General features: G+C 45.1%; 2 long non-coding RNA genes across 3 annotated transcripts; one reads left to right on the top strand and one right to left on the bottom strand.

Annotated features, from left to right (window-relative positions):
* Window positions 1-905: 905 nt before the first annotated feature.
* LOC106028373 (uncharacterized) lies at window positions 906-3678 on the top strand. Its single transcript, XR_002792008.2, has 2 exons — window positions 906-1072; window positions 1169-3678. It is a non-coding gene; the product is annotated as an uncharacterized LOC106028373 (long non-coding RNA).
* On the bottom strand, window positions 1133-9431 carry LOC134471688 (uncharacterized). Of its 2 annotated transcripts, none has more exons than XR_010041280.1 (3): window positions 8009-9431; window positions 7239-7520; window positions 1133-1265 (listed from the first exon to the last, which is right to left on the bottom strand). It is a non-coding gene; the product is annotated as an uncharacterized LOC134471688 (long non-coding RNA). The 2 variants fall into 2 exon arrangements; XR_010041279.1 differs by lacking the exon at window positions 1133-1265 and adding an exon at window positions 6897-7053 and having other exon boundaries at window positions 8009-9137.
* Between the last annotated feature and the right edge of the window lie 2988 nt (window positions 9432-12419).

Raw genomic sequence — 12419 nt, forward strand, 5'->3', positions numbered from 1 at the left:
TCCCAGATTTAGACAGAGAAAAACTTTTTACCCTGCTGCACTGGAAGAATACAATCCTGAGGGCAGTAGAGGCCATCTGGTAGCACAGCCAGCACAAAGGGACGGCAAGAGAGGGATGTTCAGACTTCAACATTTGAGCCGCTCAGTTGAGCTCTGGCTAAAGCCAACAGCCCCTTAATTCTCAGGTCTGTGAGCCCAAACATTCTATTCTCTAATTAAACCACTTTGACTAGATTCTATTACTTGAGAAAGAGGTCCTGACTAACAGTGGTCCTCCCCAGAGTCCTGGGATTACAAGATGGGCCACCACTCCCAGCAAAAATACTTTGAATTTTTGTTAAATTTTTCTGTAGTGCTGGTGTTTCTATGCAGCATTTCAACAACATCTTTATTTGATATAATGACTGCCGTAAAAGTCATCCTGCAAGTATACAACCAGGCATAGTGCTGCACCCCTGCAATCCCAGAACATGTGAGGCTGAAGCAGGACAGTCTCCACAAATTCAAGGCCTGGGGTACATAGCAAGACCTGTCTCAAAACAACAACAATGAATATGCAATTCAGTGACTTTTTTTTTGTTTTTTTTTAAGCTAGTCAAAAAACTGCAACAATTAACAGTCAATTTATTTTACAATATGTTCATTGATCTAAAAAAAAAAAAACTAACCATTTGCACCTACCCCCTCTTCACACAGCTGGTAACTGCTGGTCTATTTCTATGCATTGTCTATTCAGGGTATTTCATACAAATGGAAGCATATAATAGGCAGCCTTCTGTGACTGTCTTCTTCCATTTCTATGTTTCTGGGGCCACCCATGTTGGAGCATGAGTCAGTAGTCATTTCTTCTTGTGAATAATAATTCCTGTATATGGACAGTGTGTTTATCTGGTCCACATTATTGTATATTTGACTGTTTCCACCTTTGGGTTATGCTGCTGTGAATACTGTGTTCGGTTTTCAGGGACCCCACCGGTTCAGTTGCCTGGGGTGCATCCCCCCACTGGAACTGCCAAGTGACTTGCTGACTTCATGTTTAACTTTTTGGGGCACCGTCCAACTCCTGTCCAAGGTACCCGCGCCATTCTCAGTTCCTCCCAGCAGTCTTTGAGCATCCCAGTTTCTCTTCATCCTCAAGAACGTTCATGACTGTTTTTTCTGCTTTTAGCCACCCTTGTGGAGGTGAAGACAGCTCACTGTGGGTTCCATTTGCACTTCCTGACGGTCAGTGCTGCTGACCATCTCTTCCTGTGCTTAGCAGCCACCTGTATGTTTTGGAGAAATACATATTCAAATATATTCTCCATTTTGAATTTGTAAGAGTTATGTATGTACGCTGAATGTAAGCCCCTGATCAGACGCGTGATGTGCAAAGATTTTCTCCGTTCTATGGATTATCTTTTCACTTTTTTGGGGGGCGGGAATTTGGGATTGAACAGAGAGCCTCCACACTGAGCTACATCCCCAGCCTTTTAAAAACTGTTATTTTTGTTTTTAAGTTTGAGACAGTGTCTCACTAAGATAAAATGTTGCCAGATAGGGCTCAAATTTGTAATCTTCCTGCCTCAACTTTTCAAAGACTTTTCACTTTCCTGATGCTCTCCCGAGAATCATAAATTTTCAATTGTGGCAGTCCAATTTATCCTGATTTATATATTCTATTTATTTTGGTCACTTGCACTTATCTAAAATCTCATTGCTTAAAACAAAGTAAAAACAAAGGAGGGTTATTCCTGTGTTTTCATCATTTCTTTTCTTTTTTTTGGGGGGAGGGGTCTTTTTGAGACAGGGTCTCCCTAGGCAGTTCAGGCTGGCCTTGAGCTCACTTTGCAGCCCAGGGTGGTATCGAACTCACAACGATCCTCCTGCCTCAGCCTCCCGAGTGCTGAGATTACAGGCATGAGCCACCACACCCAGCTATTCCTATGTTTTCATATGAGAGTTTTATGATTTTAGGCCTGACCTGGTAGTACACACCTGTAATCCCAGCACTGCCAGGCTGAGGCAGACGGATTACTGCAAGTTTAAGGCCAACCTGCGCTGCATAGTGAGTTCAGTGCCAGCCAGAACTACATAATGAAACCCTGTGTCAAAGAAAGAAGGAAAGAAAGAAAGAAAGAAAGAAAGAAAGAAAGAAAGAAAGAAAGAAAGAAAGAGAAAGTTTTATGGTTTTAGTTCCTACATTTAAGTCTTTGGGCCATTTTTAATTACTTTCTTAAAAAATGTGTGAATAAAGGCCCAACTTCACTCTGCATGTGGATACACAGCTGCATCAGAATCATTTGCTGAAACCTTTGTTTTTGTTTTTGTTTTTTTTTTTGGTAATACTGGGTTTAGAGCCTTTGTGCTGAGAGCTGCATTGATGGAATCTTTGTAGCAAGCTGTGTCCCAGGCCTTTTAAAATACTTTATTTTGAGACAGGATCTCACTAAATTGCTAAATTTCCCAGGTGGGCTTGAACTTGTGATTTATGTGCCTCAGCCTCTCAGAATTCTGGGGTTACAGGTGTGTACTGCTACACCTGATTTTCTTTTTCTCTAATGAAATATTCTGTTTTTCCTCTCTCTCTCTCTCTCCTTTCCTTCCTTCCTTCCTTTGTTTTTTTTTTTTTTTTTCTTCCTTTGTTTTTTCCTCTGTTTCTTTCTTCCTTTCTTTTTTTGTAGTTGATTGAACCCGGGGCCTTGTGCATACTATAGGTAAGTGATTACTACTGAGCTACAGCCCCAAACCCAAAACTTTTTTTTGCAGATGTGCTTTGCTCTGAGTGGTGTTAATGGGAGCTCACATTCTCCAAACACACCCCAGCTGCTGTTGTCAGCAGTATTGTGTGCTAGGAAGAGGGTGTTTTCTCTCTAGATAATTAAAGCCTGCTCTAGAGTATGATAGCCATGAGTACAAGGCTCAAAGTTTGGTGCACATCAGTCATTTGGGGAAATTGTTTTAGATGAAGATCCTCATGCCAACTCTCATCTACTACATGAGAGTTTCCCCGCAACACTCTACCTCTTCCCCAGGTAGAACCATAAAATAGTAGAGACAGAAGAGGTCATTCTGAGTTCACTTAATTCATCTCCCAGTTTTAAATCAGTCATAGAGCCAGGAAGTGATTGATCTAAGCTCTCACTCCCTACACCTCAGGGCCAGCCTGAGTACTTTGCTTAAACCTCCTCTATACATCTAAATCAGAAGCAGTGTGAGTAATTATTTTTTTTACTAAAGTTTTCGTGGGAAGATGGAGAAAAGAATTACATCATATTCAATTTAATTAGCTCTCCCTCATCTGACTGGCTGGACCTGTTCTGCTTCTAGAAGTTTTCTCCTTGTTTCCATGGGGCTGCTCGCCCTTTCTCTTTCCCTAACTAACCTTAGAGATTCTCTTTCTTCCACTCAGCCACCGTCCCATTTGTATATCGCACTCACTAAAACAAAAAAGCATAATAGTTACCTAAAAAGTAAAGTACTGCACTCCTGTAATCTCAGCTACTCAGGAGGCTGAGGCAGAAGGGTCTTGAGGGTGAAGTCAGCCTGGGCAATGGAGAGAGACCCTGTCTTAAAACCATAAAATAAAAAAGGCTGGGTGTAGCTCACTAGAAGAGCACAACCCCAGCTGCTGTGAAACCCTGGGCGGGTTCAATATCCTGTACTGCGTAGATAAATAAATACTTAAAAAGCAACCAACTGTTTTTTCCCGAGCGTGCTCCTTGGGAAAGTGAGGAGGTATCTCTCTCACCTCATCCCATGGTAATAGAGTCATTTAATAAATAATAAGTATTTTCTGATTGGTTATTAAGAACCCGATGCTAGGCTAAGCATTTTACAAAATGACTTAATATCGTATAGCTAAGTAGCAACTCTGTTATAGAATTTTAAATATGAATTAAATCTGGGGGTTTTTGTTTGTTTGTTTTCTTTGCTGAGGATGAAACCCAGAGCCTTGAGCTGCTCAGCACGAGGTCTACAACTGAGCCACACCCCCACCCTAAATCACTTTTGAACCTCTGTTCCTTTGTTCCTTTGCTTAGCAGCACTGTGGGGGGCTAGAACAAGAGGGTGTCATTATTTGTTTCTGCAGATGAGAAATCGAGGTACAGTAACAGATGATTCTGGCCTTGATGTATGTGTGGCCTAGGATTGCTTATCTCAAGCAGGATATGTGCAACTGTTACCAAAACCTCCCTGAGAAGTCACAGTGGAAAATGTAACCAGTAAGGGACACTGTGTGATTCTGGACACCGTAACCTGAGGTCAGGCAGCCGGCACTGAGGTGCGGAGGCCGACAAGGAGCTGGAGAGCCGAGTGGGAGCGGACAGGGAGCTGTGTTCTCCCCCGGGGACGGGGAAGCGATGCCAGCCCTGTAAGGCAGGGTCCCCGTGTGGGAAAGCATGACTCACTGGGGTGCCACCGCTTGCCAGCAGTCTCTCCAGCTCTTCCACGTCCCTCAGCCCAACCCTGGATTTACCCAGGGTCACTTGAATCTGGGCTGGGCTTCTAAGTACAACTTCCCACAGACTGAAGAATGTGCTGACAGACACTTCTTCAGACTATTGTGAATTATATTTTACAGAATGAATGAAAAATGCTGCATCTGGGTTCTCCCTCAAGAGTTCAGTTTAGAGTGAGTTCATTCAACAAAAATTTACTGAGTGCCATCTATGTGCCAGGCAGTGGTGGGAGCCCTCATGACATGGTCAGATAAGATCCTTGTTCTCGGAGCATGCACACGCCAAAGAGGGGTGGCACAAAACAAAACAGTGAATAAATCAGTAGGTAATGTTAGCCGGCAATAGTGCCCACCCGGGGTTACTGAATTCCAGCTGTACTCCAGGAGGTGACGCCCTCTCACCTCATCTATACAGGAAAGAAGCTAAGAGAAGCTGTATTGCCAGGCATGGTGGCACAGCACTCAGGAGAATGAGGCAGGAGAATCTCTGTAAATTCAAGGCCATCCTGGGCTACATAGTGGTTCAAGCCCGGACTGGACTACATAGTGAGGCCCTGTCTCAAAACAAAGGAGGAGGAGGAGGAAGAGGAGGGGAAGGAGAAATTTCTAGGAGCAGGAGGATGACACCAATCAGCTGCAGCCATGCTTGCCAGGGGTGATGGCAGGCACCCGCAATCAGTGTCTTAGGAGGCTGAGGCAGGAGGATCACAAGTTCAAGTCTAACTTAGCGAGATCCTACATCAAAAGAAAAAATATGGACTGGAGATGTAAGTCAGTGTGAAGGCCTTGGGTTCAATCCCTAGGGCTAGGGGCAAAAATTGCTGGCAGGGACTGGAGTTGAAGAAGGACAAAACTCCACACTGAAGAAGGTGGCATACAGGGCTAGATGCAGTGTAGTCTGTGTGGAATTCCTCAAAATACTGAAGCTAGAGCTGTCGTTTGATCTGGCCCTACCGTTCTTCAGCACATCCCGGAAAGACTGGGCTGGGGATTTAGCTCAGCGGCATAAGCACCTGCCTTGTAAGCAGGCGGTTGTGAGTTCGATCCCCGGTACCGATAAAAATGAAAAAGACAAAAAAAAAAAAAAAAAAAAAAAAAAAGAACTGCAGTCTGCATACAAGGTAGACACTTACATAACCACACTTACTGCAGCGCAATTTACCGTAGGTAAGGTGGCCATCGACAGATGAAAATACAAAGAAAATATGGTAAATATAAACAATGGAGTGTGATTCAGCCAGGAAGAACAAAACCTTGTCATTTGCAGCAAAAAATGGATGGAACAGGAGGCCATCACATTAAGTAAAATAAGCCAGACTCAGAAAGTCAGATTTCACATTTACTGTCATGTGAGGAATCTGGGGAATTTTTTTTAACAAATGAGAGGCTGTGTGAAAGTAGAAGGGAGACTTAGAGAAGAGGAAGGGAGTCAGGAGAGGGGAGAAAAGAGGAAGGGGCTGGCGGGGGAAGGAGCAGCGTCTGTTACATGCATGTAAGAACATTTCAAAAGGAAACTCACCAGTCTGCACACACTAAAAATGAACAGGAAGAAAGAAGGAGGAAGAGGAGGAGGAGGAGGAAGAGAGAACTCAAGCTCAAGGAATTCAGCACCAAGTGATTCTGCCAGGCCTGGCCTGGCTGGTCCTCAGGAGGCTCCATGTCACCACCGGGCCCCAGCCCCTGCCTCCCTGGCCACCACAGGCCTCACCCAGACCTCGCCCTTGTTTCCCAGGCCTGAGGCTGTGACTTGATCGTCCCATTCCTCCTTCCACTGGACAGGCAGCTCGTGAGCTCCCCGGGGAGCCCAACATCCTGTTGCAGGCTGGGGTTCGCAAACAAGGAAGACAAGGGCCGAGCTCCCCAGCTCGAAGCCTAGGAGAGGGACAGACAGGACCGCCTCTGGGTCCTGCCGGAGACAAGGCTGGCCCTTGAAGAGGGAATATTTAAACTAGGGATTTCTAATAAATACTTTAATTTCTTCCTTTCCTTCTAGGGATGGAGCCTAGGGTCTTTGCACTGAGCTATATCTTTAGCCTTTTATTAATTATCATTTTTTTAATTTTTGAGATAGAATCTCACCAGGTCACTCAACTGTTAGGATGGGGTTGAATCTGAGATCCTCCTACCTCAGCCTCCCAGAGGGCGGGATGACAGGAATGCGTCACCAAGGTGACATGGCTGTTTCTTTACAAAAACGACAGATATTGAAACTTTGGAAACTAGAGAAAACAAAAGGCCTTTATAGCCACCAATAAAGCCACCAGTGATAATACATCCCTTCCAGTATCTTTGCCATTTGAGCTTACTTTTAAGCACAAAGATCTTCCCTGAGAGTGAAGGCAGAGAAGAGAAAATATTTAGCTTTTAAAAGCCAAATATAACAGATGAAGACACAAACATGGATTTGTTTTGGTCACGGAAATGTCACTGGTACCAGTCAGTACGTGACACAAAGTAGTTGCTCAACACGGATTTATTAACTGAAAGGAAAACAAAAGAGGAAGGAGAAAGATGAAGGTGTAAAGGGCTGGGTGTGGTGGCACGCATGTCCTCCGTCTCCTCCGCTCCTGCAGCTCGGGGGGGCTGACTCAGGAGGATCCTGAGTTCCAGACCTTGGCTCATAGAAAGGAAGCAAAAGATGCATTAACAGACGGGTCCCTGCCCTCCGCTTTCCCTGTCCGAGTGGTGCTGGGGATGGAACCCAGGCCCTCCCACAGGCTAGGCATGCACTCTGAATATTAAAGAATATTAAAGTCCAAGGCTGCAACTCCTTCTTGGAGGCTCAGCAAAGACTGACCTGTGTGCTATTCCAGGAGAGAAGGCGGGAGCCCGTGAGTGTGGGGTACAAGACTCAGGGGCGGTTCAGTCTGCAGGAGGCAGCCGGAGCCCAGTGACCCAGCAACCCAGGACAGCAGATCAGGACACCGCTGCCCACCCCTCCCCCAGTGGCTCTCTGGGAAAGTTGCACCGAGACCTGGAGAAGTTCCTGCCATAAGTGGCATTTGAGAGGGCGAGGGAAGGAGAGATGTGATTTTCTCCCCTCTCGTTTCTGTGCGGGTGACTAGGAGGGGTTTCTTCCCTGGAAAAAGAAAGAGAGGCTGGGGAGGAGGGGCTTCATTTATTTATTTATTTATTTGTCTTTTTGAGACAGGGTCTCACTATGCAGTTCAGCCTGGCCTTGGGCTTACTTTATAGCCCAGGCTGGTCTCGAATATGCAACAATCCACCCACCTCAGCCTCCCGAGTGCTGGGATTACAGGAGTGTGTCACCAAGCCTGGCGAGGGGGTGCTTCTTACCTGGGGTGCCAGGTACAGTGGCTCAGGTTGAGCACAGCACCAGGCCCCCCACACTGCAGGAGGTGACACCCAGGCCTAGATGCACTGCAACCCAAGGAGACTGGAGGCTTCTCGGGCCGTCAGGTCTTTCTCCCTCTGTCCCTCTCACACCCACACTCCTCTCAGGCTCCAGCTTGCACACATCCTCCCATTCGCTCGTGCCCAGCCCCCACTGTGGGTTCCCTAAGCTCTCAGCTTCTGGCACCCACCCTTCCCTCCCTCTCTGTTCACCTGCAGTGGCGGTGAGGATGACATCATGGTGGGCTCGCCGTGACATCTGGCCCGAGGTGGGAGAGAGCAAGGCCAAGTTCGGTGTCGGTGCTAGAGCTCGCAGTGAACCGCCCCAGGGTGCTAGAGACCCGACCCAGGGCCTCAAGAGCCCCCTGCCCAGACCCAACCCCAGGCCCAGCACTGCACCATACAAACTTGATTTAACACAAGTTTCCGGGCAAAGTCCAACAGCCTTGTATCAAGAGGCAGACTGAGCAGAAGTCACTCTATCTGACACACCTCCCAATCCCTATTCCAGCTCTGCTGCTCTAAGGAATGCGGCTCAGGCTGCACTCAGTGTGGAGCCGGGACTTAGGCAGTTTTCAAGTATTGCAGTTACTACCTCATTACACATAGACATCAGGCTGGAAAACAATCTCACTGACGGCCCCAGACACACTCCCTGTCCTGGTTCTCCCCGAAGAGGTCATCTAAAGAGAAGAACATGCCATTCGGGCTCGTGACCGGGTCCTAAACCCAGCCTGGACTCCTGGACACTCCTCTTTAGACATCTGATGGCCTTGGGTCCTTGTTTGGGTTGTTCTCTGGAAAACATAATGTGCTTGTACTTGCAGTGCTTGCTGACTGACTAGCAGGTGGTTATGGGCCTCCTCCAGGAAGCACAATGCTCACGTCTGGCTTCCCTTCCGTGTTTTCAGTGCTAGTGGTCAAAGCCAAGGCCCTGTGCAGCCTGCGCAGGTGCACCCTACCCTGTCCCCCTCATCCTTTCTCCCTTTTTATACCTTCCATGCAAGCATCTAACTTCTGTTGCCTCTCGGGTTCCTAGAAGACAGTTCTAAAGATCAAATTCCCATCTTTCCCCGCTCAGCTACAATAACACTTTGAACAAACAGCATGACAGAGGGCCGGCTGTAACTCAGTGATACTGCACGTGTGCAAAGGCCTGGATTCTATCCCCAGCGGCCTAGTGGGGCATCCCCAGGCCTTTTTATTTTTGGAGACTGAGTCTCTCTAAGGCACTCAGATACGCAGGCTGTGTTCAGACTTGTGATCCTCCTGCCTCAGTTTCCTGGAGAGCTGGGATTTCAGGCATGTGCCATCACACCAGACTAGAACTTTAAAATAAAATGCTAGTAAAGGACCACAAATGTATGCGTGCTGAGGGCGGAGGAGACAAGCAGTTAGCCTACTTGTGGGAATCTTTTTTGCTCCTTCACTGAGGTGTATTTTCATGCAATACAATTCACCAGCTTAAAGTTTATAGTTCAGCATGTTTTGACAAATGTATATAGACGTGTACCCAACACCGCAATCATGGTGTGAGGTCCAGTGGCCTCTCCCCTCCCTCATGGCCTCTAATTAATCAGTCACTCCCCTCCGGTCTCCGTCCCAGGCAACAACTCGTTTGCCCTCCATGTCCGTGATTCTGCCTTTTCTGGAATTTTATATTCGCAGAATGTAATCACACATTATGTGATCTTCTGTGCCTCATTTCTTTTAGCTCACATAACGTTTTTAAGATTCATCCATTTTTTAAAATTATTTTTTATTTAAGATTCATCCGTGTTGTGCATGCGTCAATAGTCTGTTCCTTTTCAACGTTACGTAGAATTCCATTGAATGAGTGTACCTTAGATTGTCCATTCATCAGCTACAGGCACATAATGTTGTTTCTGGGTTTTTGTTTTTTGGGACAGGGTCTTACTATGTACACTGGAGTTATTGACAGCAGGCTGGCATACGAGCAACTTGGGTTATGACCTGAGTTTTAGTTTTAATTTACAGCCAAACTCTTGAGTTATGACCCAAATGCTGGGTGCTTGTGTGTGACAGTAAATAAAGACTCAAGATGCTAGAAAAGCTTATGTGAGCCTACGTAAGCATCAGCCTGATCCCAATGCGTGTGTTTGTGGACATGATTTCAGGCAGTGCTTTATATATCACTGCAATGACTGCTATCAGAATGGCCCCCAAAAAGTTGGGAAAGCAGCTAAGGGAAAGGAAAGAAAGCAACCACACCAGAAAAGAACAGTGTTAAAGACAGAAGCACACGCTTTAGACCAGTTTGTAGACCGAGTGAGCCAGAAGCAGGTCCTAGTGGGCCACAAACTCTCCCAAGGAGAAGAAGGGCGGCAAAGAGCTGGATTTCCAATGCTCTTATGGAAGGGGATCTGCTTGCAAACAATAACCACCTTCCATGTCATCTGCCCTTCCTACAAGCCAGACAAACCTGAATGGTGAGAACAGTATGAAATCATTGTGATAAACAGGGCACATTGTATAACTTTTTGGTGAATACACTAAGAAAATTATTGGTATTTCTGGTAAAATACATTATACAACCCTTTTTATTATGAAAAGGTTAATTAAGGGGTGCTTTGGGAGGTTTGGAATGCCTTATGAGTGTTCCATTATTTCTTATGGAAAAATAGTCTTGATTTACAACCAACTGGATTTACAACCAGCCCATACAAAGAAGTTGAGTCCATAAGTCAAGGGTCCATGCTACTGTGGCTGGTCTGGAATTCGTTATATAGTACAGGCCAGCCTCTGCTTGCAACCATCCACCTGCCTCAGTCTCCCAAGTGCTGCAGTTATAGGCAATGCACCACCATGGCCAGCATATTTTGGGGTTTTAGATATCATGAAAAAGTTCTTTTAAGCCAGGTCTGTTGTTACGTTGTTACAGTACTGTTTATTGAAAAGTCTATCCTTTCTCTGTTTGAATTGCAATTTTTTTTTTTTTGAGGAGGTAGAAGACAAGGTCTTACTATGTAGTCCAGCAAGCCTCAAATTTACAATCTTTCTCCCTCAGCCTCCCAAGCAAAATATTAATTAATCTTTTGACTTAGAATTGTGTGTTTCTGTGGTCTATTCTGTCCTCTGTATATCAGGGGACAGTATACATCCCCTGCTATGTAGTTAGAAGTTTGTTAGAGCACAGGCAGCCACTCTGATCCACACCTACATTGTCTGTGGCTTTTTCTGTGCTGCCCAGACTTGCCTTGAAATCACCTCCCGAGGAGCATCGCCGGGCCTAGCAAGTGGAGTTGATCTTTTTTTAATATCCACTGTCTGTGTTGCTGGTATATAAAAATACACACATGCGAGCTGGGTGTGGTGGCACACACCTGTCATCCAGCACTCAGGAGGCACAGGCAGGAGGATCACTGTGAGTTCAAGGCCAGCCTGGGCTACATAGTTGGGTGCCCTGGTATTTGTTGCATCTATATTTATGATTGTTGTCTCTTCCTCTTGAATTGCTCCCTTTATAAGGATATAGTGACCTTCTTTATCTGTGTTAATCACTCTTTGCTTGAAATTCATTTTGTCTGCAAATAGAATAGTTACCCTTTTTTTTTCTGGGTTCCTGTTCCATGGAGTATTGTTTCCATCATAGACTTTCAGTCTGTGAATCTTTTTCTTTTTTAAATTAAATGTGTTTCGTGTATGCAGCATATTGTTGGATCTTGCTTCTTGATGCATTCTGCCAGTCCATGTCTTTTGACTGGTGAATCAAGACCGTTAACAGTGACAGCTGAAATGTGTCGCCTTATCCTTGTCGTGTTACTTTCCTATTGTTGGTGCTCTCCCTTCTTTCCCCGCTTCCTCTAACCGTTTGCCTTCTCTGGAGGGTTCCTTCTGTTGCAGTTCATGGAGCTGTCGTCCTTATTATCTCTTTCTAGAATGTCCTTCAGAATATTTTGGAGTGATGGTTTGGTGGTCATAAATTTCCTCAGATGGTCTTTGTTTCTCAATAATTTGGAAAGATAGTTTTGTGGGGTACATCAACCTGGGTTGGAAGTTGTTTTCCTTTAGAACTTAGAGTTCTTCACTCCAAGTTTTTTCTGACTTTAGAGTTTGTGCTGGAAATCAGCTATAATTCTTATGTTCTTTATAGGTGATTTGTTTCTTTTCTCTAAAAGCTTTTAGGATTCTATTCTTGTGTTGAATTTCTGGAATCTAGACTCTGATATGTCAGGCTGTAGATTTTTTTTATCATTGCTAATTGGAGTTCTACATGCCTCATTTATCAGGATGTCAATTTTTTTTCTTTCTTTCTTTTTTTTTTTTTTTTAATCAGTACCGGGGATCGAACTCACACGACTGCCTGCTTGCAAGGCAGGTTTTTATGCCGCTGAGCTAAATCCCCAGCCCCCAAATTCTTTTTCTCTAACAGGAAGATTTTCTGTCATGATGTCTGTGAACATTTAAAAAATGTTATTTGTAGGGCCTGGGGATTTAGCTCAGCGGCACAAGCACCTGCCTTGCAAGCAGGCGGTTGTGAGTTCAATTCCCAGGACTGATAAAAAAAGAAAAAGACAAAAAAAAATGTTATTTGTGTTATCTCCTGTTTGTTAACTGACTGCAATTAATGTTAAGTTATTCTTTTTTTTTTTTTTTTTTTTTT

This window comes from Cavia porcellus, unplaced genomic scaffold (genome assembly GCF_034190915.1).
Source record: "Cavia porcellus strain 051 isolate PalLab524CR breed Dunkin Hartley unplaced genomic scaffold, mCavPor4.1 scaffold_1, whole genome shotgun sequence".
Taxonomy (NCBI): domain Eukaryota; kingdom Metazoa; phylum Chordata; class Mammalia; order Rodentia; family Caviidae; genus Cavia; species Cavia porcellus.